The sequence below is a fragment of the Macrosteles quadrilineatus genome, unplaced genomic scaffold, assembly GCF_028750875.1.
Source record: "Macrosteles quadrilineatus isolate MER2022 unplaced genomic scaffold, UCM_ALF_1.0 Scaffold_11__1_contigs__length_5352618, whole genome shotgun sequence".
NCBI lineage: Eukaryota > Metazoa > Arthropoda > Insecta > Hemiptera > Cicadellidae > Macrosteles > Macrosteles quadrilineatus.
This window is the reverse complement of record NW_026542604.1, coordinates 2,834,217-2,862,036: the sequence shown is the minus strand read 5'-3', so window position 1 is coordinate 2,862,036 and position 27,820 is coordinate 2,834,217. Positions and strand designations below refer to the sequence as shown.

Sequence of the window (27,820 nt, the reverse complement as noted above, 5' to 3'; positions counted from 1 at the left end):
ATAAAATTAAATCACACATAAGTACTTGAAACTGAAATCTATATCATGGAGGTTTCTGTTAAATTTGAAATATAACGCATTTTCAAGTCAAAACTCGGTTACTCTGTCAATACTATGATATGAAAGATCAACGGTAATGCTACAGTACTTATTAAATATCAAACACTTGCATTGTTGCAGTATTTCCCTATTGTATTGGAAAAGGTTTAAGAGACATTTAAAACTAAGATTGAGTGAACGATGAGAGTAGGATGAGTGAGGTAACACGTGTGGATTTGTTACTGAATAAGATAAGCTTTTTTTAAGTTGGTGTTATGTTAAATGTCCAATTACCAAGGTAAGCAGAGCCTAGTTCATCAATTTATCAACTATTCTGTGAAGACGAATATACGTTGTCGGATTGATAAAAGACTTAAGAACAGTGGTATAATCCTACTTAATAAAAAAAAAATGTTTAAATTACCTGTGTGCAAGTGATCCTATAGATTGTAGTTGGTTAACTACAGTTGTTTAGTGTTGAAATTTACACATCTTCAGGTCAATATCAAACGTTACATTGATTTATTTATTCTTGTATGTGTAAGTGTTATATTTTAACTCTTAACCTTATGGCGACCATTCCATGGAATAAATCAATGTAACGTATGATCTCGACCTGAAGGTGTGTTAATCAACAAGAAACAGCTGTAGTTAACCAAATAAAATCTAGGATCACTTGACGGATAAAGGTAATTTAAGCCTTTTATTGTAAAAATCTGTGATCCAGAGGCTATACCAAATGTAAAAGTCAATACCCCTGAATTTGTTAGTCTCCCATAACAGGTTTATATATTTAAACTGTCTTTGGTCGAGAGGGGAATAAATCAACCAAAAACTTTTTCAAGTATTTGAAATTCGCAAATAAAAATTCTATTCGATCGAAACACCGAAGCGATATAATAGTCAGGACATTTATGAGGAAATAAAATCAGCTGAAGACGACAGTAAAATCTGAACCTCTAGAAAGACGGAGTAGGCCATTCGTCTCCTAGGGGAGTCCAAAACCGGGCCCATTAAAGCTTGCAAAACTTAAACAAATGTCAAAGATCAGCCGGGTCACCAAACACCTGATCAAGAGTTCATCGACCACTCAAAACATTCATGACGGATTAGTTAAACTTATTAACTAATTGTTAACTCATTCTGTTAGCGTTAAACGCATTTTTGTTATATGTAACTAATTTATGAATAACTGTTTAAAATAACATGGGCGAGGCAATCAACACTATTCGATAATTTTATACACCCAATTTCATCTATTTTAATCTGTGTTGACTTAAAAAGCATTACACCGTAAACTTAAAATATTCAAATCAATCAATATACATTTAATTTGTAAAGACCACGCACATATAATTTGACCTGGGACAAAGCCTAAACATTGCAAAATTACAATGTTGGCATTGTGTACAATTTCAGTTATTTAGGTGTAAAGGTTATTGAGTGAATGCATGCCAGATAGAAACAATTTTACAATATTATAGATAAAAATGCATATGGAAAATCATTTAAAACTGTTTAAATAATTCCAATGAGTTGTATGACTTCTAGGCCCCATAATCGGGTTTTAAATTGTAATCCAATATACTTCATCCCTACTTAGCTTAAAGAACAAGGCTATCATTTATTACTATTATTACAATGTTTCATCATTTAATTTAAAATTGTCAAGTTTACGTCTCATCCTATTGTAATATGAAGAGTATAAAATGGAATTGTGGTTTACTATGTGTTCCATGCTGGTGGTATTTAAGTGCAATGAATTTGACTAAATGTTTAAATTATTTTATGTCGGTTTTACAGCTTGTCCCTTCTTCTCTAGCTGTTATCTGAGAGAATAAGCAATAGTTGACAAATAAATAGTTGAATTAATTAAACAGTTTTCATTGGTTAAGTAAAAAGAAAATCAATACGCTGTCCACAAGAACCACACCAGACTAACCTTAGAACTGTCTAGATAAATGTTCATGGAGGTATATTTAACAAGTGGTTTCAGTGAATGTGCTTTAAAGACTACATGATGATTGGTTCATTGAACACGAGAATTGCTTTATTCAACCTCCACTATAGTTAGTTCGCTGTTCGGTCACTGTCACTACTGACTACAGTACTCATCTTTAAACAGATCAAGGTCAGCCCTCATTTGGACCAAAAAGGCAACCAAATGCATTAAGATGTAAAACGACCGAGAGCCTTACTGGGCGGAGGTCAACAGAATTGGAACTTTTACCGAGTAAAATAATTAAGGCCCTTGGTGCTCTAGTAAATGTTAAGGGCACTAATGTGGAGCATGCTGACCTTACATGAGATTTTTGATAAGATTGTCTCCTTCCAAGAGTAGATGGTCTATTTTAGATTAGAAATAGACAAGCGATGGCCTTGTTAATTTACCGTTACCTCATTATATTATAAATATTGAATATATGGTTCTTGTTCAAATAACGGTCAATAGTCAGAAGTTTTCACAAAATTCTATATTTTGGTCGATCTTACCCTTTATAATTTAGTTTTCAAACGTTTGTATGTACTTGGATGATAGATGAAAGATTTTTAGTCGTCGTGTTGGCATTAGAGAATTATCTAACTCTAAAGAACAGCCAAAATGTCCTTCCTGATTTCTGAGGTAAACGTGCTCTATGTACTCAGTTATTAACTTTTTCTGCTGTATTTGCACATAGCCTAAGACATATTTACATATTTATGTATAAGCTGTAATTTCTTAGTAAAATATGGATAAAATATATCTTGGTTGACCTCAGCGGAAAGTGACTTGAAATTAGAATATCCAGCTAATTTTTTACCTAATTCTCATACATTTAATTCAAATATAGTGTGTAACAGAAAAACAATACCTCTACCGGAATGTAAACGAAGTCAATGTAATCAGTGTAAATGTAATGTCAATGTTGTTTCCACGAAGAACAAGCAATATTTACATCAAAAATATTCACCTCAAAGCTGCGGACATCTACGTGGCAAAGTCTACAGATTGTTTAAAAAGTCTGAGTTATGGTATACTTTAAAGATAAATTCAAGCCCCTAAAGCTAACTTTGGCGTCTCCCGGAACAAAAAACAACACATCTCTTCTTAAAAATATAATGACTAAAAATAATGACATAGGATAGATGGTCCGCGTTGTATCTGGGATTAAAAAATATGTTGCATATGCGCACTTTAGAGCTACAAAACAAAACTTATTCGAAGAATGATGTACAGAAGCGAGAGTAGCCGAAAGCCCGAGTAAGTGAGCGGTAGATGTGTTGTACGTGAGATAACCACATTTAGTGCCATCGTTGTTGCAAATATACCGCGGAGAACGGGCTTCATAACTCACAGGTGAAACCAGTGACTTGGGACTGTATTATTAAACGTTTTATCAAATATTAATATGTGAAACAAGTTTAATGAGTAGTTGTCTAATGTGATTTTTCTGATTATTGGGTTGGTTTTTTCGATATTTGCTCAGCACTTCAGTTATAATTCTAACGAGCAAGAATTTTATTTAAATTTAATAGTTTTTGTTGTTGTTAAAACAAGGACCCAAAAGTGAACAACAAAACGCCTGCACACGAACCGACAGACTTATCCCTAAAATCAAATAATCTTCAATCTATGGTGGAGCGTGTATCTTCATTCACTCTAGATACTGCAGGTACACTTTACGAGAGTTTAGGTATACATTTCAGCAGTTAAGATGAGAAGCAGTAGTTTACAAATTAATGTATCGTTTTATTTAGGAATAATTTTTATGTTACTGAAATTCCAGTAGGGAGTGTGTTTCTTCTCTAGTATCGTATACATTTGTCGAGTCCTCCATGTACATCAGATTGTTGGATGATTGGGTTCAACATTGCCAACTGATTAAAAAACGTGATGCATAACTTGCCATTTGTTGAAAGTCGCATTGCATAGCCAACTCGGCTGTTGTAATTTGGCTCATGTTATATCGTACGTAGCTCATGGATGCTATAACTACCGTGCAAAACTTGGCAACCTATATGATGATAAGATAAAAATAACAAGCATAAGTCGAAAAAATCTATACAATCTTGGAAATGTGTTATAAGTAAACTATACAGACTCTCCCACATAATTTAAAAGGTTAAGTTAGTTTAGATGAGGGGTCCAACTCAACCTACTAAACAAATACAGCCTATGCAATAAAGGAAGATTCAGTTCCTATCAACACTATAAATGCCAGCTGTAAACAATACTTCACCTTTCGTTTTCCGCATTTCGTTACCTGTGACCTGACAGTTCGCTTTGCAGCAACATAAATATTAAGTTGGAAATCGGTCAAACAACCGGTTCCGCCTAGACAATAACTCGGTGTTTCGCAATCTGTCCTTTTTGGGTGGACTTAGGTTTTGTCGCTGATAAAAACACAAGTCTATCCGTGTGAAAGGGAAGAAGCGTAAAGGTTACGCCTACCCCAATCGGCGTGATTGACTCGACTACTCGCTCGGCAAATGGCGGTTATATAACCAACGGCAGATGAGCAAATGTCAGATGCGAGACATGTGGATAACCTCGAGCGTCCGTCAGCAAGGAGAATAATCTCGCGAATTTACAACACGTTCTATCACCTGAATATATAACTCGGTCGTTGGCTCCTCTGTCCACTGATTTATCCTATCTCGAGACACTTGATTATACAAACACTGGCTGTTAATATCCATTTCGCCCGCAGGCAGCAGGTGCAAAGGTCGGTCTTCTTTAGTGACAAATGTTTCAGATTACTCCTTGATGTGGTCCCTCCCAAGTAGCGATTCATTCAGGATTAGATGTGGAACCGGATCTGGACTCTGGTGTTGTGTATGTGTTGTCGTTGAATGTCACATCCTTCCCACGGATCGTTTGTGAAGATGTTGAGGGTGAAGAAGAGCTAGAGTGTTGCTGAAGGCTACAACTACCACTTAAATACGTCACTTGCATACAAACGTATCAATTTAACAGAAATTCCTTACAGTGAATTTCTAGAAATATCATAGACATAGATAGAGGGTTCTAACCGCAAAAGACACCACCCTAGATGTACACCTACAGCATATGCTGAACTTAATTTACCACGTTGCCGTAATACCAAATAGCTAAATCAACCATTGATTGCTATTAGTATGGGTTGAACCAACATCTTCAGGACCTAAACCTACTGCCTCGCTCATGCTTTAGATCGCCCACAATCCCCTTTTTAAAAACCAAATTAGGTTGTTCTGTGGTTATTCTTCGGTTCATTCTCCAGTTCGGTTTCTCCGTTTCGTCATCCAATACCTGATTAGTGCAGCAATTGGGGGATTGAATCCCGTCTCTGTCCGATCTGTTTTACATCTCATGTGGAGTTCACTTGTATGCAGTAGAACCTTGATAACAAGACTCTCATGGGGATTATCAAATAAGACTTGTTATCAAGGTTGAATTCTTATCTAGGTTTGCAATAACATGTAATTAAAGGGTAAAATAAATTCTAGGGAGTTTGAAAATGACACTGGTTATCAAGGGTGACTTGTTATCGAGGGTCTTGTTATCAAGGTTCCACTGTAGTAGAGCTTGACGGGAGATGTGTCTAAAATAAACAGTAGACATCTTGGGTAATTTGCACAAAATCATCCAGTTTGCTACGCTTTACCTATGTGCGTGGGTCGAAACTATTTATTTCTTGCAAAGCCACTTCAGTATCAAATAGTTAAATCAATCGTTGAGTGGTAGATATAGATGATCAAACATCATGAAACGGAGTGCAGCTCGATATCAACTGAGTAATTCTACAACAACATGTTATTCTAGACTGATATTCAGAAAAACACGATACTCCACAAGCTCGGTCAAACCTAAACTCACAACTGTTAGCCTAACGCAAGTAGGTAGTTAGCAAGTAGCTAGCATTTGATATTACTATCGTAATGCACCAATGTGAAACTGCAGTAGGACAGCAAGGGTGGAGGAAAGGATACGGCGTGCGGCCGTTGTGAAATAAAAGTAAAAGTCGTCTCGGAAGTTGTGCAAGCACTGAATATCACGACATGATCAACGACAAAGCCTGTGGCGGTCCGGAAACCACTATCAGCTACTGTGACACATTACAGGGTCTGGTAATGGTTACGTCCAAAACCAGGGAATCCCTTCTGTTGGTCAGGTGGCATGGGATTATACACAGAAGCTGGATAGCTGAGGGAGAGGAACTATAGTTCTCATCTATTACCAGAAAATCCCAGGTTTCTAAGGAAAAGTGTAAAGCTGTAAGCTGCCTGATGGTAGGAAACGTGACCCAGAAGCCCTTGATTATTGGGCTTTGAGAAATGGTCGCGTCAAAGCTACCAAAGACCATCTCGCTCTTTCTGCATTCGTAGTCAGCTTAAAATATGAACCAAAGAGTGCGTCGCTCTCTTTGGGAAATTAATTGAAAATGTCAAATTTGAAATACATAGTCAGCTGTGCATTTCTATTCTAAAATAATTCGTTGGTTTACTTAAGTTACATACATTATATTTTGACCTACTAATTTCACATATGCAACAAACAACCTTACGATCACCTAGTTTTTCCTGAATTCATGATGTTTTGGTTTATCATCCTATACACATTTCGCCACCATGTGTGACATCTTCAAAAGCACTATATTTTAACGCCACAGCATATGGGTACCTGTAGTTTTTCTTAAGAAGCAAAATTAATCCCTAATTTACTACAGTTGACAGTGAATTGCAATTTATTAACATAGAAAAAACATATCCTCATAAATATTTAGTAATATAGTTATGATACAGATGAAGACTATTTTAAGATTTGGTACATACGGTTCATGTTGGGGGGGGGGGGGTTTCTTGTTTACTTTATGCTCCTTATTAGTTAACCAGCTTTAAAGCATTTTAAACTGTTTGTTACTATGTATCTGTAAATTATTCAAAAATGATTGCTTGTTAGCTGGTATTATGACAAAAGAGAAAACCAAAAATTGCCAAATGTGTCCTGAAATAAAAAAGGAAAGCTTTTGTCGACATCAATGCATACACGCTACGAACATGAAATACATATTAAAAATATTTCCGATTTTAAGACGGTTCGAGAATTCTCCTTGTAATATTAAAATTCAAAGCTATTAATTAGTTTGTACTTGAGCTAGGGACGCACCTAAGACAAATTTTCAACAAAATGTTAATTACTGTATATTTCTTTGTACACCATATTAACCTCGATACTTATTTTGAGCCATCAGAAAGCTTACAGACCCACACCTGAATTGGCAGCTTTAGCTATAGCAATGTTTAGAAGAATATAAAAGGAGTTATTTTCTGAGTAAAACTGTAAAGTATTTTCATCATGTAGACCTAACTTAAAACAATTTTTTTAAAGTACTTTTAGTGTGGGTTATGATAATTAGACACGTATGTTTGGAATTATAATCTTGGATCTTCTATTTCTGTAGCGATCAGTTATTACTTTACATGACTTAATAAATTCATCTTGGCATTTAGCCAGAACAAAGCGTGAAATTCGCAGATCCCAGTTGTAGACTTTAATGAGTGGTTGGAGGGAAGGCGTAATCGTTTTGTATGGTAATCTAGAGTCAACGAACTAAAAAAACCACTGTTATTAGCCCGTCTATGATCGAGTACGAGGATATAAACGCTCCTAAAGTGCTAATTAAATTAAATCCTAAATATATGGAGCCAAATATTTTTATAAAAGAATCACTCAAAATATTTCGTAATCTATTAATTGACGAGCTCATTTGCCTTTTGACCTTTATATGTTTTAATGGGATCTGAGTACGTGATAGGATTATAAATGATAGTATACGGATAAGCCTGTAAATTAAAATTGAACATAATTGACTATAGAGGAAGCGTCAGGAATCAGAATTGCGCTACGAGAAGTAATAATTATTGCTATAGGCCTACTGCAATCATCTCTATATTTTTATATTGCATGTTTGTAATACAAGATGATCTGCAACTGCAAACTTATAAAAATTTAATAACTTTTTAAAATCATCAACTATCTTGTGAGACAACGACGTAATCCCTTTTATTTTACGATGTAATAGCTGAAACTCAGGTTTTAAATTACAAAACATTCAACAGCAATATAAATTGGTGAAAATTCATGAAGATTCTGTAAAATGGCTGAAGATTTAACAGCTTTCAACCCAAGAAATGTTGGATAAAGAGAATAAAATAAAATACAATTACATTATGGAACTTGCGCACTTGAATTTAATTATTAGTCGTAGGCAAGTGCCACTTCAAAAGTAAACAAATGGTAACCACTGTTCGTTTGGTTTAGAGATAAAATATGAAAGCCCTTTGAGAATTCATAAAAAAAATTTGTAATTTTTAAAATCAGTGTTTTGTTACTATTTTATGTCGAAGAACATTATTTGGTACATATGGCAAAAATAAAATACTCCCTAGGTTTTAGTGATGAAATAAAATACTGCTTTACCTTAGTCTTAAAATTAAATTTTTTATACGGTTTAATTTTTTAAATACTAGTTGCTCTGCCCGTGCTTCGCTACGGGGTGAGAATGCAGAAAAGAAAAATTCTGTTTTAATTTAAGATACTATAATATACTATGGATAAACAGCGATACAACACACTTACCAGGAAACATATAGGCAAAAGCTCAATCCTGCTTATTGATTATTTAAATTAAGATCTCTTAATGTATTACATTACTATAATTTTATATAGTGTATAGCATTTAAAATGTATGCAAAAGTATAATTCATTGACCACATGGCAAAAAGAAACAATTCTCCTGGTAAACAAATTAAATTAAATAGCAGAACAGCATTTCTGACAACAGCTGTAGTTTAATAACAATGTTTGTTTCCCATGTTAATCTTATGGAGAAATGCGAAACTTTAAAGGGCCACCAGGCCTCACTCTCTAATTATTTCCCCAAAAAGAAAGTTTCCTGCACAACTTCACGTTACGCCCTTTCCAATGTCACCAAAAACATGTCAATCGGTTCAGTAGTTTCGGAGGAGTAATTGTCACAAAAAACCTGCTTGCGTATTAAATAAGTACGAGAGCACGCCCCGTGGTCGAAAAATCGACCAAAAGTATGTATTGTACAAACTTCTCTATTTTCATCCCACACTGTAAATAAAACATGTGATTGGAATGTCTTCCATTTGTTTTGATTTTCTGTTTATATTGTGTTGTTATTTTGTCATCACCATAGCAACCAATAAAACCCATGTTAATTTTTTAAAATTTCAAATTCATTTTTTGTGCTTATTTTTGAGCCTATTTTAATTTATAAAGGGATTCTGCACACCTACAGGAAAATAGCTTTCTAACGGTATGCGTAGATTTTCCCTACGATACACACGAGCTGAGAAAAAAGGTTTTAAAGAAACATGCTTGCCTATTAATATATAGAAGATGATAGTAACTTTGTGGATAGCCTATAGCCTATACTGCAAATTACATACTCTTAAATCTTTATGTTTTCAACTACAAAATAAAATCAAAATTTTAAACTACTCATGCCACTGTGTATGTCTCGTTCCTCCACACACCCCCACCTCAAACCCAAGCTGTAATTGACATCGATATGCAATCACGATACAAATCTTCGGAGTACGGAAGTGTTTTCTAGTTTCGAAACGCGAACCCTAAACCTTTCACTACACCCGAGTAACCTATACCAATAATCGTTATTATTATCGTCGCAAGTTATGTAAACAGTCCCGACCAGGGGCGGAGGTTTATGCCCTTGTTGTAATATACAACTATGTGACAGTGGCTAACTATAGTGTTCTTGTGCAATTATAGCGTGGTACAACTACTGGTAAAACTAACAGTTTTAATTACTACCCGCATTGTAATTTTCTGTTTAAAGCCAAGTACTTGTCAAGTTATTTACGTATTGTCAACATAATTATGTTGCCCTCAGGTATTTAATTGTAAATTATAAAAGTTTTACACGAAAAAAATAGTTTAGGACTCGTAAAATTATATATACTAGTGGTCGTCCAGTGGTCGAAAACTCGACCGAACTAATTTCACCCCAAGCTGTAAATAAAAAATGTGATTGGATTTGCTTTCTTTGTTTTGATTTTCTGTTTATATTCAGTTGTTTTTCGTCACCAGCATAACAACCCATAAGGCCCATGCATTTTTTTTTAAATTGAAATCTTATTGAGTGCTTATTTTTGAGCCTATTTTGATTTATAAAGGGATTCTGAACATATACAGGGAAATATCTGAAGCAGGATCAAGTACCAATTAACGTAATGACTGTTTGGCAAGCAGTGTTGGCAAATATCTACAAGAAACGTGCTTGCCTATTATACAGTAATATAGATTTTCCACAATTAATCAAGAATGGATGATCTAATGAAGTGTGAAACGTAAACCATTGATCAGTTGGAAAACAACTAAGACTTAGAAACTAAAATACTTTAAAATCCCCCCTTCAGAAGATTGATTGTTCTTATAAGTGCCTTTCAATAAGAAGGTAAAAGTAAAACATTTTAGGAACACCTTTTAGTGCTTATCTTATAATTTACACGTATAATTGGTGCGACTGGAAATATTCACCTAGCTACGACATCTGCGGGTGCTTGCGTTGACTATACATTACTTAATAATAGAGCTTTCAACCTAATAACAAGGATTCGCTAAAGTAGAAAACAACTAACCCTCAGTTGTAATCAGTGTACATCGTAAAAATTTAAAATCTTTTCAATTATCTTGCAAACTGTTATCATTACAACAATGCGTGATCTTCTACCTATATATTAATAGGCAAATATGTTTCTTTTAAACCTTTTTTCTCAGCTCGTGCGCATCACAGGGGAAATCTACGCTTACTGTTAGAAAGATATTTTCCTGTAGGTGTGCAGAGTCCCTTTATAAATTAAAATAGGCTCAAAGATAAGCATAAAAAAGTAACTATAAATTTTAAAAAAATTACATGGGCACTATGGGTTGCCATGCTGGTGATGAAATGACAACAAAATATAAACAGAAAATCAAAACAAATTGAAGAAATTCCAAATACATGTTTTAATTTTACTTACAGCGTGGGGTGAAAATTGAGAATTCGGTATATTAGGTATTTTTGGTCGAGTTTTCGACCACTGGATTGCCTCCAGTACATTCATTACACTCTTAATCATTGTCCTAAATATAACATTTATCATTTTTTAATTACTTTGCAACACAGTACTGTATTTACTTTGAGTGTGTGAGCACGTGTGATAGAGCACATATACATTAGGAGCACAATGGTTATAATATTTGGTAGAAATTAACAGATTGCTGGTTCAAAACTGAAAAGGTAGTAGCATTTTGAAGGTCGAAAATTGGACCTAGCTGTCCATAATCATCAGTTTTTTGATAAATGATCAAGTAGGTAAATCACACATCCATTCATCTTCCACTCATATTTTGGGTTAAAATGACCCTTATTTGCACCCCCATCCTATAGTATACATTATAGCAGTACATTGATTAGTGGAAACCTCCATTCATAAGGGAAAAACACGTGCTGTACTACTAATGACTACAGTAATTACATTTTTTGATCCTTGAATCATTCAATCATTACAGAGTCGTTTGATCGTAAATCAGTTTGCGTTCGAGTCAGTTTGTAGGCAATGTCTGACGAATCAGTCAAGGAAGCAGGATCAAGTACCAATTAACGTAATGACTGTTTGGCAAGCAGTGCTGTTGCTAAACACAGCTGTATTGTCCTCTTAAGCAACCAACGTCGCCACCAACGGTACCGGACCGTGAACGCCGAACAAACAAAAACTAATTACAAACTACCAAATTACCAAAACCACACCTGTTCGCCTATTGAACTGATAGAGTAGAATGAAATAAGGATTACCTTACCTTACTAAATTTAAACTAAAACTAAAAACTTACTTGGTTTGCAAAGTATTATATTCCATAGAAGAGCATATGAATAATTAAGCAAATGTTAATTTAAATAGCTAAGTTGACACTATTCAGATGTACTAACATGTACTTGTCTTGTACGAATAAAGATATTTTGATTTGATTTGATTTGATTACCAAAATAAGGGGATTGAAATGAATGCTGTAAAATCATTGATTCGGATGAAGTATAGCATGGTAACTGAGTAATAATAGTCCTTGCATATCAATGGGAATGTTCCCGATCCCGTGATAAGAGAGGAATACTTAAAAAACTAGACCCATCCGTCCTGGATGATTAAGCTTGTGATGATACACTGGCTCCATTCTACCATTGTTCCACACTATATAACCTTGATTATTCAGGCTAAAATGCCTTCACAAGCGTGCTCTGACTTGTTAAAGTACCAAACGCAGCACTTAGAAGAAGTACTTAAAAATAAATACAATGTAGTAAAGTATCTGCAAGATCGCAAGATTAAGATGTATGACATCAGAAAGCAATGTATACATCAAGATAATGTTCAATATTCGGATTTGCGAAGTCAATCACGCAAAATAAATTTAGAGTCAAACAAACAAATACCATATTACAGTGTCTGATAATTATTTATTTGTTAGTAGGGTACCTCCAATTTAAAATCACAGCTATAAATACTAAAAGCTCAAAATATTTCCAAATAACTCTTAAAAATTGTTTTACAATGATCGAAGTATGATTCTTATTATTGAAATGATTTATTATAAACCTACGTCTTAAATAAGCAATGCGGATTTATATCAAAACATAGACGCACATACCAAAAGTGTAAACTACGAAAAATAATTACTCCAACAAAATGAAGCATTAAGGAAGTGACTTTGGCATTGAGCCCTACCGCAACAACCGAATACTTAGCGTCAGCAGACATAACAAACAATCAGCTGACAACATAACAGCGTCGCGCGGAGGTCAGCTGACGATGACGTCATCGCTTAGTTCTACAGGTGTTTCAGCGATACTGTAGTGTGGGTCTAGAGGTGTCCCCGTTCATAAGACCTTGGCCAGACCTTGGTTTAACTGGTTCATTCTCCAGCCAGCTTGTCAACCAATGGCAACCTTTGCTACTGTTACATATTGTATACATATAAGATTCGTGAGCAGCGTTTCCATATTTCTTTAAAACTACCAAATTAGGCCAGATTGTTAATTTGAAGTTTTAACTTCGCTCTCTGTTACGAAATTGGAAATTTGCTGTAGTTTAGCTCCGAGATCTTTGGGTTTCCCGCTAATGTAGGCTTTCAGAGTGTTTGATTGGTTAATGCCTCGAGCCTCGGTGCTAGAGGGACGGGTTCGGTTCCCGGTGAATCTAAAAATATTAGACACCTTTACTTTGCCGGTCGAGTTTCATGTGAGAAAACGGCTCTTGGACAATAAACGAGTGTCTAATTGAACTAATTTACTATTAAATACATGCTAGTGGTCCATATAGATAGAATTTCTCTCATTTAATATCTAGAGACCTATAATAATACCTTGAATATTGCATATAAGATTATAATATTCTCCCCGCTGCATTGCACCCCTATAAGCCAGACATTATACGAATTTAATAACCAAAAATTGTCATCCTCATCACATTTTACTACACAAAAAGATGTAGTTCCATAAACATAAATTATCTCATATTTGTAAGGCTGTCACGTATTACTTCATATCGTTCGGTCCCCGGATGCATGCAACACCGACAAACTCACAGCTGTGACAAAATGTAAGATGTGACTCAGAGATCTAAGATTTTGTAGACGTGGTCTAAATATAAATAAAATTTGTTTACAGGTATTGGATGTTTCACTGAATATTTACTTATTTTAGTTCCGAGTTGCATCGGTCTTATACTCATCCATACCCAGAACCAATTCCGGTGTATTGAGGATTTGTATAATTTTTTTTTCTTATTTAGCGTGTTTAATCGTTAACTAACGGTTATTTGCTTATTTTACGCCGTGTTGAAACCCCCAGCCTGCCCTTGGCCCCAAAGTCCTATTCTGCTTCAGTGATCTTGATTCCGATCGCATAACTTGTTCCATGTAGTTTGTCGAACCGGTTATTAATGTAATTTCTTGACTACTTTTTTCACCTTTTACGTATAATAGTGACGGACCTAGTAGTGCCTTAATAATTGGACGATAGGTAGATTTCCTCTTCATACTGTAGCAAAAACTGCCCTTATACTTAACGTGGAGCTTACTTTTAAGCGTCGTAGAGCTTAAATTCTTTTAATTCCAATGAAGGAAGAAATCAGCTTTAAATATACCTTTTTAAAACAGATTTTGACAAAGAGAATACTACCATTGGCTAATAATACAACTATACATTCCACCCTCCCCCCTTAAAGTTGTCGCCAGTTTTTTTTTATCAAAATCGTCGTAGCTTATGTGAACCACCGACAGATTGTGCTGATCTTATTCATTTGTGTTCATCAATTAGAATATTGAGAATAATAAGAATGATTTACTACAACTCCTAACACATCCATGCCTATCGTTAGACATTTTCATTTGAACATACATTTCATATTCAAAGTATCTCTGACCTGTGTTTTATTAAAAACTGTTATTCGTTATTGCCATTAAAAATGTGCTTCTTGCCTGTTAAATCATTAACTTTTGTCACTTGCATTTAACTATAGGTTTATTGTTGCTCTCTAATCAAATTGAATTTATATTAGTCTATTATTTATTTTTATCAGTTGTTTTGGTTGTTAGCTTGTGGGTTTGTTGTTATCATGGTTTCAAATTTATTTTTTTTATTAGTATACCATTGGTTATTTTGTCGGTTGTTGTTTTGTTGGTAGGTTCGTTATTGTTATTGTTGTTGTTATTACATCATTATTCTATTGTTGAATTTATTGTAGTCTATAATGTTTTATTATTGTCAGGATTATTAACTGTGTATTCTAGTCTTTCACTTTCAGTATTATTTAAGCTCACACTGATTTTATTCCTATTTGCATTAATGACTGTTAGTAAGTTAAGTTTCTTTTATTTACACATGAACTATCTAATCTTTTCAAACTGTTTTCTGTTATGTTTGTTAAATGTTACGGTATAAGCCATCCTGAGTTGTACTGATTGAATTTCTATGGTTGTAAAATGTAGATGTCTGTTGAAATAAATAAATAAATAAAATAAACAAACATTGAAAACCATTTACAACTAACTTTCTTTAAAATGTCATAACAGACAAAATAGTTGAATAATGTAAATTTTAAAACATATTCAGCTGTCTGTTATTTTTATATCCTTACATGCTTATTTTCAATTACTGAAAGTTATTAGAACATTTTGAATCTTCAATTTGTTATTTCAAAAGAAATTTGAATACATGTACTCAGTTGAAAAAAAACTATATACAATGTTAGAACTATTTGATAAAAATTTGAGTTATCTCAAATAAACATAGCCTAGTTACAGTAGTATAATAGTCATTTTATCATTCTGTTTATTTTTATTGTAGAAGTTTAACTGTACGGGCACTTGAATATGTATACCCGGGGCTATTATTTAAGTCTTCCAATAACATTTAATACAATACTACTTTTTTCTTATTTGATTTCATACTTTTACTCTTTTAAGTATATTGATATAAATATATAAATATGTGGTATTCATAGTTAAATTAAAAAAATAGTTGTTACTATTGCTTCACCAGTTTGCTAACTATAGAACTAACTCAGGGAAGTTCTATAAGGGGGGAAGTTTGAAACGATTCAGTTAAAACACCTAATAATATTGATTTTTGTATTTAAAATTTACTCAGTGAAATATATACTGTAATAATTTGTAAAGATCACATGATCAAAGACCTTGCTGATGTTTATAATTATGATGAAATATACGCTACTAAATCTGTCCTACAAGGTAAATAGTGATAACATAATTTAATTATATTTTGCTCGAAATCACCAAATTCTTGTGAGGGCCATCAATCGATTTACCCTTATTAAAGATTTGTCACATTTTATGGTACACATCAACACATTCATTAATTCTGCCGTTGAATGTTAGATTAGGGGAGACATCCTATCAATATGGACCAAATAAATTTTTTTTATAGAAATAAAACATCTATAAATGAACCACCCAAAACGAGTGAGGTACTGTACCCAAAAGTATATTTTCTTTCTTAGTTTTTAATGCAGTACTATAGCCTTGTTTTATTTTTAATTTTTTTTACAAAAGATACTATAGTTATAACCAATAACTATAAACAAAACACATAATTTAGAATCTTGTGGCTTTTTTATATAATAACTTTACCTTTAAGTTTGGCTTGATTAAAAACATAAGTGTTTACAACAGAATCAGTAAATAAAAAAGGTAGGTTGTTTACCTCCTTAAGTTTTCTTTTTTGAAACTGGTTTCAACTTCATGGGAAGGATATTCCTACTCCCATAATCAAAGGTTCTATCTTAACTATACCATCAAGTAGCATAATAAAAAAAATAGCTTAATTGAAACAAATTCCAGCCAGCTGAGCTAAGTATTACATAAATAATGGCGGAACTCACCGTGAGTAGGAATGTATCACAGTTCACTAAGCACTTTCACTTGGTCCGAGTCCGTCACTACCCGACCTTCCCTTTCGCTTGTCGCCAGTGTACTGAGCAGCTGGTAACTCGCTCACTACTCAGCTCATTGTTGTCTCTCCCCCCCCCACCACCCACAACACTCCCACCATTGTTGCCGACCATTGTTGCGACTTGCGCCAGCCTTGCGTTCTGCCGACTGCGCGCTGATTAGGTCATACAATTTACAAATTAACTGGAAATTGATTGTTTTCTTTTAGTTTGATCGATCAACCAAAAGCTGCTTTTGATTTAGTATGTTTGAATTTTACTTTTTTATGTGTATAAATTAACGAGCATATACAGTTTGTTTGGTTGGTGATTAATTTATAAATAGAAAGAAAAAACTACTATATTTAATTTTGTCCTTATATAGTGTAACCTCAATAACAATACCTTCGATAGAAAGTTACAATCAATAGAAAGTGTAATTTATAATTACCCTTGATTTTATATCACCCCACTGATCACATATTATTGCAAACCTCGATAGGAAGTCAACAACAACAAGCCTTATTTGTAATAATCTTTATGAGAGACTGGTTATCGAGCTTTTACTCTATATGGGTTTAGAAATATACATGTCATACCTATCAGATCAATAGTAATAACAAGTATATAATAATCACAGGTATAAGACAATCGTATTTTTTAAATGGTGTGAAATGTTTAACAATATATTATACTGCATACCCGGGAGAGAGGACATATTATTTTGAAGGTCAAAAAGCCTAACTCATTTGAATAATTCAAATAGCAATCGTAAATCATTGTTTAAATTTGGTGTACAATAATTATTATATTTTTATAAATAAAAAGAAACCCCTAACAAATTGGACACCTTGAATGTTTCTGCCATTTTTAAGGGCTTAGAACCAAGGATACAGGAAGCAAAATTAATAATATTAGATGTTTTATTTCGATTCAAACTACTACGAAGCAGCCAAACCCTCTAAAATCAGGAAGGAAAAATGTATCATATCAAGTTTTAGCCTAAATATGATATTTAAAAAACAAAACAAAAAATGACTGAAAATTCAATCAGTACACATCTATGTTAAGAGTATAGACAAGTATAGAGTCAAATATGAACATAGCAAATTTGATCCTTACATGATTATCTAAAGCCTTGCCTTTCCAAGCTACTGCGGCACTACTCATATTATGGTCATAATTGATTGTGGAATGTGTCACACTATCATCTCACTTGCCACAAACAACTTTCCAAAATATGTTTGTACACTAATTGCGGGAGATCTCGACATAGATTATCAGCTCAATAATAGAGGATCTTAACGACTGTGAAGCCTTTCAATGCTTAGGGCGAACAATTAGTTATTGCTGCTTTGTGTAACATACTCCTTGCCTACCCAACTGCTCAATACAGTTAATTTTGTTGCATTTTCTTTTAAAATTAATCGATTTATTAAACTAAGATTGCTTTCATAGCAGTGAAAGCCAATTGAACGGAGCGATCATGTTTCATGGTTTTTAGTAAAGCAATAAATAAAAAAAATGTTTATATATATAATACAAAATACAACTATTTCTCCAATTTAGCTTACCAGTTTCTCCCAGAGCTATCAACATCTATAGCAAGTTTTATAAGTAAAGATGTGAACATTATATATATATACTTTGTCTCGGTATTTTTCCTGAGGTTTGCTTGCTAATTTCATCTGGTAAACCTACAGTTCTGGTTGAACCCGACCTTGAACCTAAACCAATCGACATTTTCTCAATCTTGGTCAGATTTTGCAATTGTGTACCAGAAATGGAAAAGGCTGAAAGTGCCACAAAGTAAAATTTTCAGTATTCAATAAAAACTGTATATAAGTTAAACTGTATGCTTTAAAAATCTGTAAAATTCATAAAAAATACATCATACATTTTTATTTGATATACATACAAAAAAAATTAATTAAACATATTTAACTTGATTTTAAACAGGAAAAGCTGAAAGTGCCATCGTACTTTTTTTTTGTAAACGCTGTAAGTGCCATGCCTTGTTTGTTAAAATGCTGTAAGTATAGCACTCACTACCCAAAATAAGATGAATGTTCATAGTAGATTTCCATTTTATGCATAACAGCTATTTTTTAGGTTTTGCTTTTTTAACCATAGTGGGAAAACAATGTTAAAAAATTGGTTGAAAAAATGTAATTAAAAACTTTTATTAATTACAATATTTTTAAAAGGTATTACAAAATTATCAAGAGGTATTATAAAGTTGTCTATGTATTAAACTATTGTCTCTCTCTTACTTGTCCCCTATTCTTCACAGTTTTCTTAAAAACAACTTTTTTTAAAAAAAAAAAATTTAAAATAAAAAAAAATTATTTGTTACAATACTTTTTTAAGAGGTATTATTACGTATTGATTGAGGTAAGAGGTATTAACTATGCGCACTAATGCACAAAAATGCTGGAAATACACGACGCTTTGTTACTGACTCGCGACAAACCGTATACTGCTGTGCAAAGGCACATACATCATGGCGGGCGGCACTTACAGCCTTTTCCACTGCCGGTCAGCGGGCACTTTCACGGTGCTGCTCCTTGCGGCTGCTCTAGGAACTACTAGGAATTTTTCCGGCACTTACAACATTCTCTAGGCTATTGGCGATGTCGCTTACTACACATTCCACGCAAAAACTCAATTTTTTATTTTTTGGCACTTACAGCCTTTTCCATTTCTAGTACACAATTCAGGCAGAAATAATCTTTCATGGATCTTTTTAAGACTTGACTGCTTTGAGAGAATTACACAAATAGTTGTCACCATACCTTAAGAGTTTTGTTATCTTAAATTTTGTACATTTAACAGAATTATGAAAAGCATTGTTTTCAAATTTGGATTGTTCAGAGACAATTTCGGGCATATAATAATGAACTACAGTAATTATGAAATTATTGGAAGAACTCCTTTTTGAGAATACTGTATTAAGGCTAACACGTATATTAGAACAGAAAACTATACTGACAGTAGCAGTTAAGTAATGTTAAATAATGTTTCCTTTTGGGCCAGTAACATCATTTGTTTATTATTATAACCTTATTACCAACTAAGGCTGCGTTGTTGACCAGCATAGCTGGATAAACTGTGTCAATTTTAAAATATAAATATTAATTATTTACAACTACAAACGTTTTTTTCCTGAAGACCACTGATCTCTGGGGGGAGCTTATTGAATATTATTTTATGATTGAATTAAGTTATGATCCATACCTCGTTCTGTTCTACTATTATCAATACATGCAGGCGTCGTTTTAAATTGTCATCACCCGATATATAACAAGAGATAAGCCTATGTTCAATGTAATACAGTTCTTTAGTTATGATTTTTTTATTTTTTTATTTATATGAGTGATATCTCTAAATTAGGGATAGCTTTCCATGAAAACTGAATTACTCTTTCCAATAATTAAAAGTCCTTTAGGCCAAAAGTAAAATCAGTTTTATTGCTAACTAATCGTAGACATCGATATTTTCATGAGAAACAGATTGTAAGCAATATTGAAGATATTAGCTACAATATGAAACATAATGATTAAGTTCTATATTTCACATTTTTATAGGTGAAATGTCATGCAAGGCTTCATATTAATAATTTGAACACTATTTCTCCAGACTTTAGTCACTAGTTACTCATAACTGCTATCAGCAGGCATATAAAGTAAGACCGGAAGTGACTTCATTACTTCATTCAAGAATTACTGCAATCAGTGAGTACGTGTGATTTCATTCAACTTAACAGAATAATTCATTAAGAATGAGTACATGATTCTGGAAAACTTGTGCACAATATAGATAGAAAATCTCACTCATATTGCTATTACCAATATGAAATATGACCAAAAGAATTGTTCAGGAGCAAAACTATAGAAAAAAATGCTAGTTTCTTTGTAAAACATACAGTAAAAGGTAAACATTTTTAAATAATTTGCAAGATATTAAACAGGTGACATTTTAAACTATAAATTGTGTTTATTCAAACCAATCTGACGGAATTTAGCATCTCAGTGAATAATTTATATTTTTTCTAGAAAGCCTCCGCATCCTATATCCATGATTATTTGCAGGTTACCATCTATATATTAATAGGCAAGCATGTTTCTTTAAAACATTTTTTCTCAGCTCCTGTGCATCACAGGGAAAATCGTTAGAAAGATATTTTCCTGTAGAAGTGCAGAATTCCTTTAAAAATTAAAATAGGCTCAAATACAAGCCCAAAAAATTGATTTGAAATTAAAAAAAATTAACATGGGCTTTATGGGTGGTCATGTTGGCAACGAAATAACAACAAAATATAAACAGAAAATCAAAACAAATGGAAGAAGTTACAATCACGTGTTTTATTTACAGCGTGGGGTGAAAATAGAGAATTAAATTCCATCCCCATGTAAAAGTTGTCACAAGTTTTTAAAATTAAATTCGTCGTAGTTGATGTGAGCCACCAAAAGATTGCGCTGATCTAAATGACTAATTTCTGTCGAATTCACGATGTTTTTTTACCAAGTCAAACTTATGGAATGACCTATTATGAGCTATAGCAACTGTTATGACCCATCAACTTTATCAACAACAGAAAATAATGCAGAAAATAGATTTTTAGACACGCATTCGGTAACTGGCTGACACAACTAAATGTTTTTTAACTTAAAAAATGGCAACAACTGGTCCATATAAATGGGATGTCTACTTCAGTATACAATAGTCATTATATGTTTCTGGTAAAGTTTTCGACCACTAGTAACAATAGTTCCAAACTCTTAGCCCCAATACCTCATCGGAATGTTTGTCTCAGAATCTCCCAATAGCTTTATTTATCAGCGTGATCTCAAGACAAATATGTACAAAGATATGGGATATTTCCCTCACTTCAAGGCCTATGTGTCACTTCCTATGTTTACATTTGTAAGGAAATCCCCACGTTAATCAGCAGTTCTATTACACTCAATGACACTAGTTTCATAACTCCTAGACACAGTAATCCCTTCTTCACTTCCTGTATTTCCCCTGTCACCCTGACTCCTCTTGACGAATCATTGTTGAGGACTCGACCTTAAACTCTAGCCTCAGTCGTGTTTATCGTGTAGGCGGCCCCGCACCCCAGGGCAGCAAACCTACACACTCAGATCAATTTGTGTACATGAATTGAGATCTGTTACATTCTCACATCAAATGTCATCTGGACCCTCTGAAGAAATTCATTGTTTCATTCAAAAAAATATGGTCGAACCTCACAGAATATACCACAGTAAATATCGTTTAGTTTGAGCGAATTTCCCATATAGGGAATAAGTTTCTACCGTAGTACTCAAGGTAAGACCTGGACCTGGGACCGATTTACTTTTTCGTTTTGAGGAGCCCTAGAGGCCAAAAACACCATCCGTTCAAATTCATATATATATATATGGCATCTTCTCTTCACTTCACTAACCGAATGTATATACAGGGTGTCCCACGGAAGGTGTCTCAAATTGATTACGGAAGGACGGCTTAACGTACAAGGAAGAAATAAAATTAATTCCCGCTAAATCAACCCCAAAGGATAAACAAAATATTTTCAACTTTTTCCGATACAGGGTGTGCCAAAACCGAGGGTCACTTGTTCAAATCTTGGAATTTTCAAATGAAAACATATGTCATGTTATACATCTTTTTAAAGGTATTTAATAAACAAACATTTTGGCAAAAACAGAAATGAGTGATCTTTTCCGTTTTAAAATGGCGGCAGTTTATTTGAAATAATCAATATGTTTTTAATACTTTGAGTTTCCTATACCAATGCACTTAGCCCTTCTCCGGTAGAATTTTTTTATTCGTTATTAAATTAGCTTTACTCTGATATGCTACATGTAATGGGTTTTTAATAATAAAAATTACAAAAAAATTGATTTTTGAAAATTTGGAAATGCCCATTGTTTAACATTTTTAATAGCAACATATATCAAGTGGCTCATCATTTTATAGGTTTTGAAATTCTTTATTATCAACACTTACTTCGTATCTCTTTTAGTTTTTGTGTAAATAACAAAAAACCTAATTTTCCTATAGGAAATGCATGTTATTTGGGTTTAACCGTAAATTAAATGGGGCCTTTATTGTTAAACCCAAATAACATGCAACAACAGTATGTTGTTTTGTTGTTTATTTATTCGTTAGTTTTACATAAATCTCGTTTTAAGCTTAACCTCCAAAAGTTAGTTAATACAGTATTCATAAGAGTGGAATGACATTCCAAAAATCTACGTAAGTTATTAATATGAGAATGAAATTACAAAAATCTTTGATATCTAATTGACTGGCAATAAACTTGAAGGCGCCACACATAACCCAGGGATTACCTTACTAAGCAGACTATTTTATCACTTCCTCCACTTCCTGTACCCAGTTACACGGATGTCTCGGGTGACGGATGATGGTACAGACCCGGCCCTGAACCCAGCATTGCCGTTGTGTATGTTTATTGTGTAGGCGGCCCCGGTTTCTGGGGCACAGGCGACCTTCGGTATATCGTATCATCTCGATCCGCGACCTTCGATACATCGAATCATCGCACTCGACCTTCTGGACGTAAATTCGATATTTCATTCAAAAAACAAGTGGCATTGGTCGAGAATTGACTTTGGCACGGCCCGCTGCGAGGGTGACCGTGACGGTCTCATATTTAATGAGATTTGGAACGGGACGCGATGAACGATGTAATTGAAAACTGGTAATGTTATTTCGTAATCGTTATTCGTCTGCAACGAGGTCGGGTCATAATTTTAGAAGTGATGAAATTCAATTTAAACAAGTTAATTGTGTTAAGTAAGTTGTATTAACACTATGTATTTGTTTACATTATGATCAGCTGTATAATTTAATCGCTTTTAATATTTTAGTTTCAATTTAAGGAATCGTGTGCTACAAACATTTTACTGACATGGATGAAATTAAATATTTACTATTTGAATTTGGGTTGTCGTAAATATTACAATGGACAAAGCGAGAAAGCCAGGAAAATTTGGTATACTAAAAAGAAAACTGAAATAACACTGTGCTGCATTTCTTGAGCATTCATTAACATTGAAAGCCGATTTGCAAACTATGGTAACATAGGAAGGTCATAGGACACCACCAAGTAGAAGAAATAGAAACAAATACCGTTTTTTTTTAAATTCATAATTCGTATTATGGACAACGTAATGTGGCTATGAGTGGGATACATGAAAAATAATTGATTATATCGAACTGTTATGTACCGGTACATTGTGAGTATTCCATGATCAAAAGTCGGTTGTTTTAAAGTCATCGGAATTTGGACTGTTATTCGTTTTAAAATAACGCCTGTAATACTTCACAATTGCTCGAATTCGATCAACAGGTATACTAGTATATAATTGTAACTGGTAAAGTACATCTTAAATTGAACAAAGAATTCGAAAATAAATCAAATTTATGTTTTTTGTCGAGTAATACAGTAGATATGCGGAATAGACTGTGCTTTATGTGAAATCTGTGCGTGCATACCTTCAATTTGTAACCACAATAATGAAAATCGGTCCGGTAGAAGAGCCAAACGAACTCGGAAAAGAAAAACCATATTTAACTCCCATAAGAGAAGTACATGGTGAGCAAATTTCATTTACGTATAAGAACATTGGGACTGTAGATAAATATATTCCGTTGCTTGATGTGAGATCGATGCGTGCATACCTTCAATTTGATACCTCAATCATGAAAATCGGTCCAAGGGGTTAGGGGGGAAGGGTTCGGTAGAAGAGCCAAACAAACTCGGAAAAGAAAAACAATTTTTTGTTAAATATACAAGATACGGTTAGCTACAGACGTTCGAGGTGTTTCGATGGAAGGCAAGAAAGTCCAGATTAAATTATTTATTTTGTGACGCGAGTACATCAAAACACCACTGAAGGTGTCGGACTATGAACCACTGGAGCATGAGATTTGTCAGAGCACAAACTGACAATGATTCTTAATGAGGTAAGTTAACAAACAAGTAAAAAAGTACAAAGAAGTAAGTTAACTAGAAATACGATATTGTCAAACTTGTTTTATTATTTTTGTAAGTTCGGTTTTGAAGGAAATAACATTATTATCGTAACTATTTTCCCCCTTCCATCAACAATCAACTTGGACATGGACCTTCAAGACAGAATATGTCTAGCACTTATACAATAAGAACTGAAGCACCCTGAACTATAATTTTACTTTATTCTGGGAACATCAGATCGAAAAATCTTTTTTCCTAATAAACACTTGGATTGGAAATGTTGAAGTTGAAGGTGTTAAATTATAATACTTTAACTGTTGCCAAGTACGATAATACAGTATTTTTCAATATGGTGACAGTGTGCACAGTAATAAAGATCTATAGTAAAACTATCAGTCATCTCAGCTTTGAGAGAAAGCGGATGTGTCCACTCAATCAAAACGATTTTGAGATTCAATGTACAATGGATATTATAAAACGGGATTAGGTAATTCAATAAGAGCTGTCGGATCACCATCTAGAGCCTAGCCTCAAGTGACCCCTGGACTTCCGAGTCATGCAGCCTCAGCCCTCTAGTGATACAATTTGTCACTTTCTCTACATCATTCTGTCAAAGTGATCTCAATATTTCACTGTCGATTACCTTCCCTCAGCTCGTTATGACGAGATGACGTATTTGAAGAGTAGAGGTGTGCGTTGGTGGAAGGATTTGACTGGTAAGAGCTATTTTTGTTTGCTCGTCATTTAGTATGTCTATCCCTAGTTTATCAAATTATGTATTTATGTAAATTTACCTTTGCATGTAGCCTGCTTTCAAAGGGAAAAAGTGTATCATGAGAGATTTTATCAGCTTATTTGTTTACAATAAGTTCTTATATTATTGATGTTTATGTAACTGGGGAGTGTAGTTTATAATAGTATAGTAATTACTAGCTGTGTGCCCGTTCTACGCACGGGGATCTTATAGTAGCCTAGTCAGTTGAATGTGACAAAAATCACAAAATGTGTTGGGTTTTTGGACATTTGTAACTTTATTTCTTAAGTAGGTAGACCATGTATTCCATGGAAAAGTGCCGGTATCAAGGATCGTCATCGAAAAGGTTGTTATGAATAAATAGGTAGGCGTACGTACCCAAGAGATGGGCTATGGGCCTATTGGCTGGCTGTATGGTCCAGCGATTGCATCACACGGTGAGTAGAAACAGAAAGTGACACATTGGAAAAGAGAGTTTAACATCATCCGTATACCTCTATTACTTACAATCACCCACTGCAGTTGTGATTTTTTTACTTTACACTTTACACAATCGCCATTGAAGCGCCGTCAGTAAGTGGAAACCTTGTTTGTAAGCTATTGGCGACGATCGTTATAAGTGTCCCAGTCCTATACAACACTGATTCAAGGTCTTCTTTCTGGTTATCAAAACTCAAGAACAATTTCATACACAAATAACCTCTGGTTCCTGACTTGGATGATGCCTAGTTATTTAATTTCATTTACGGTTACACTATACTATTGCACTTGCGATTAATTAAATCCGTTATTTAAGAAACACGTTTTTAATCTCACTTTGTTTGGGATTTGCTTTCAAAACGTGATCGGAAATGATTGCGGTATTTGTAAACAACATTTGTAAACATATCAGTGACAGCTAGAAAAAATAATCTTGATCCGAACAGCTGTTCGTTATTTCTTAAATGATTATGTGATAAAAATTGACCGAAAACTTGGCAAAAATCGCACAAAACTGCATTTTTGTACGTCCGTAATTTTATTTACAAAGTAGTGAGGCCACGTTTTAATGGCTAAAGACACTCTCGCCAATCCAGTGAATACATTAAAATGACTTGGATCATGATAGTTACTCTCGTTTTCATGGAGAAGATTGCGTAAAATGCCATCTTGAGTGTTACAGAAAGACAGACAGACAGAAATAGAGATAAGACTTGTTTCTGCTTCTTTAATGTAAAAAACGTAAAAATAACCTAAAATATATAATTCTGAGCAATGTACAGACAAAACTCTAATTTTATTTATATAGATAATAGTGTAGTTTATTTCTATTTTAAAAGCAATATAAAGAAAACATGTTTATTTACAACTAATTTAGTCTTTTATTATTTAAATTCAGGAGAATTTCAATTTATTATGATGTGAATTTTAGCCTGGAAATTTACAACATATTAATTTATTTTACATTCGATGGAAAATATAACTCGTTTCTAATAGATATAATTATTAGCCTATACTGAACTTGCATAAAAATTGTTTGACAGTTTAAAAAAAATTAAAACAGCTGATTAAAAAACTTTTGTTTGAATTAAAATTTACATAAAACTAGCTGTTACCCACGGGCTTCACGCTTCAACCTAGGAGGATTAAACATTATTAAAACTATTTATTGGTTAAGTTAAGATGAAATAAACAAAACAAAATACAGTAATGCAAACAAATAATCACACCTGAATTTAATAAGGTAATAAATTGAAAGAATAACAAACAAATAAGTACAGCTGGGGTATTTTTAAAATTAGGTATATGGAAAGTTCCCTTTAGAAAGGAATTACGACCTTAAAGGGCAATTTATGAAATAATGGATAGAATTTGCGCAAGGTTCTCGTCATGACGAACATTTTAAGTATATGGTTTATGGGGGTGTGACTTGTAGTTTTCTCAAAAGTGCATGGGTACTTTGGGATTTACATATACATAAAATAAATACTATTAAATATTTTTGTTATTGTTAAAACCAAAGCTTGCTAAAAATTGCCTAAGTACTTCGTGGAATAAGTTTTGTAGGAGAGAGCCAAGTAAAATAATCAGTGTTTGATCGGAACTATTTTCACCTACCACGAGTAATATTCGGTGTAATCTTTGCTCAATAGTAACAACTGATCTTTTTCCCTTTGTACTGTAATTTGTAACTAGTTGTGTTTGCGTGGATGGCTTGCTATAAACACATGATACAAGTCTTTTGGTTACTTTTTCTTGTTGGTATTTTGTTCAACAAACATGGTTATTAAGCCAATGTTTAACATTTTTTACTTTCAATTTAATTTTGCTAGATAATTATATTTTTTGGCAGTTTTAAATGCAGTAAACACGTGTTTAGGCCAGAAATAAATTATTTACAACATTTGAAGGAAATTTTCCAAACAGTTTACGAGATCATTGTGCAAGCACACATACAAGCATACATACAAGCAAATATTGCTCATACACTCTTATTTATAAACAAACATATGACAAACGTCTGAACTTTGTAGTTTTTT

At 33.6% G+C, this 27,820-nt stretch overlaps 1 protein-coding gene across 3 annotated transcripts in view; it reads right to left on the bottom strand.

Annotated features, from left to right (window-relative positions):
* The window catches only part of LOC129004830 (A disintegrin and metalloproteinase with thrombospondin motifs 16-like), a 135,598-nt gene extending 118,983 nt beyond the window's left edge, over window positions 1-16,615 (bottom strand). For all 3 annotated transcript variants that reach the window (XM_054433479.1, XM_054433478.1, XM_054433480.1), the window contains exon 1: window positions 16,492-16,615. The gene's annotated coding sequence lies outside the window, so the exon portion shown is untranslated. The remainder of the gene's footprint in view (window positions 1-16,491) is intronic.
* Between the last annotated feature and the right edge of the window lie 11,205 nt (window positions 16,616-27,820).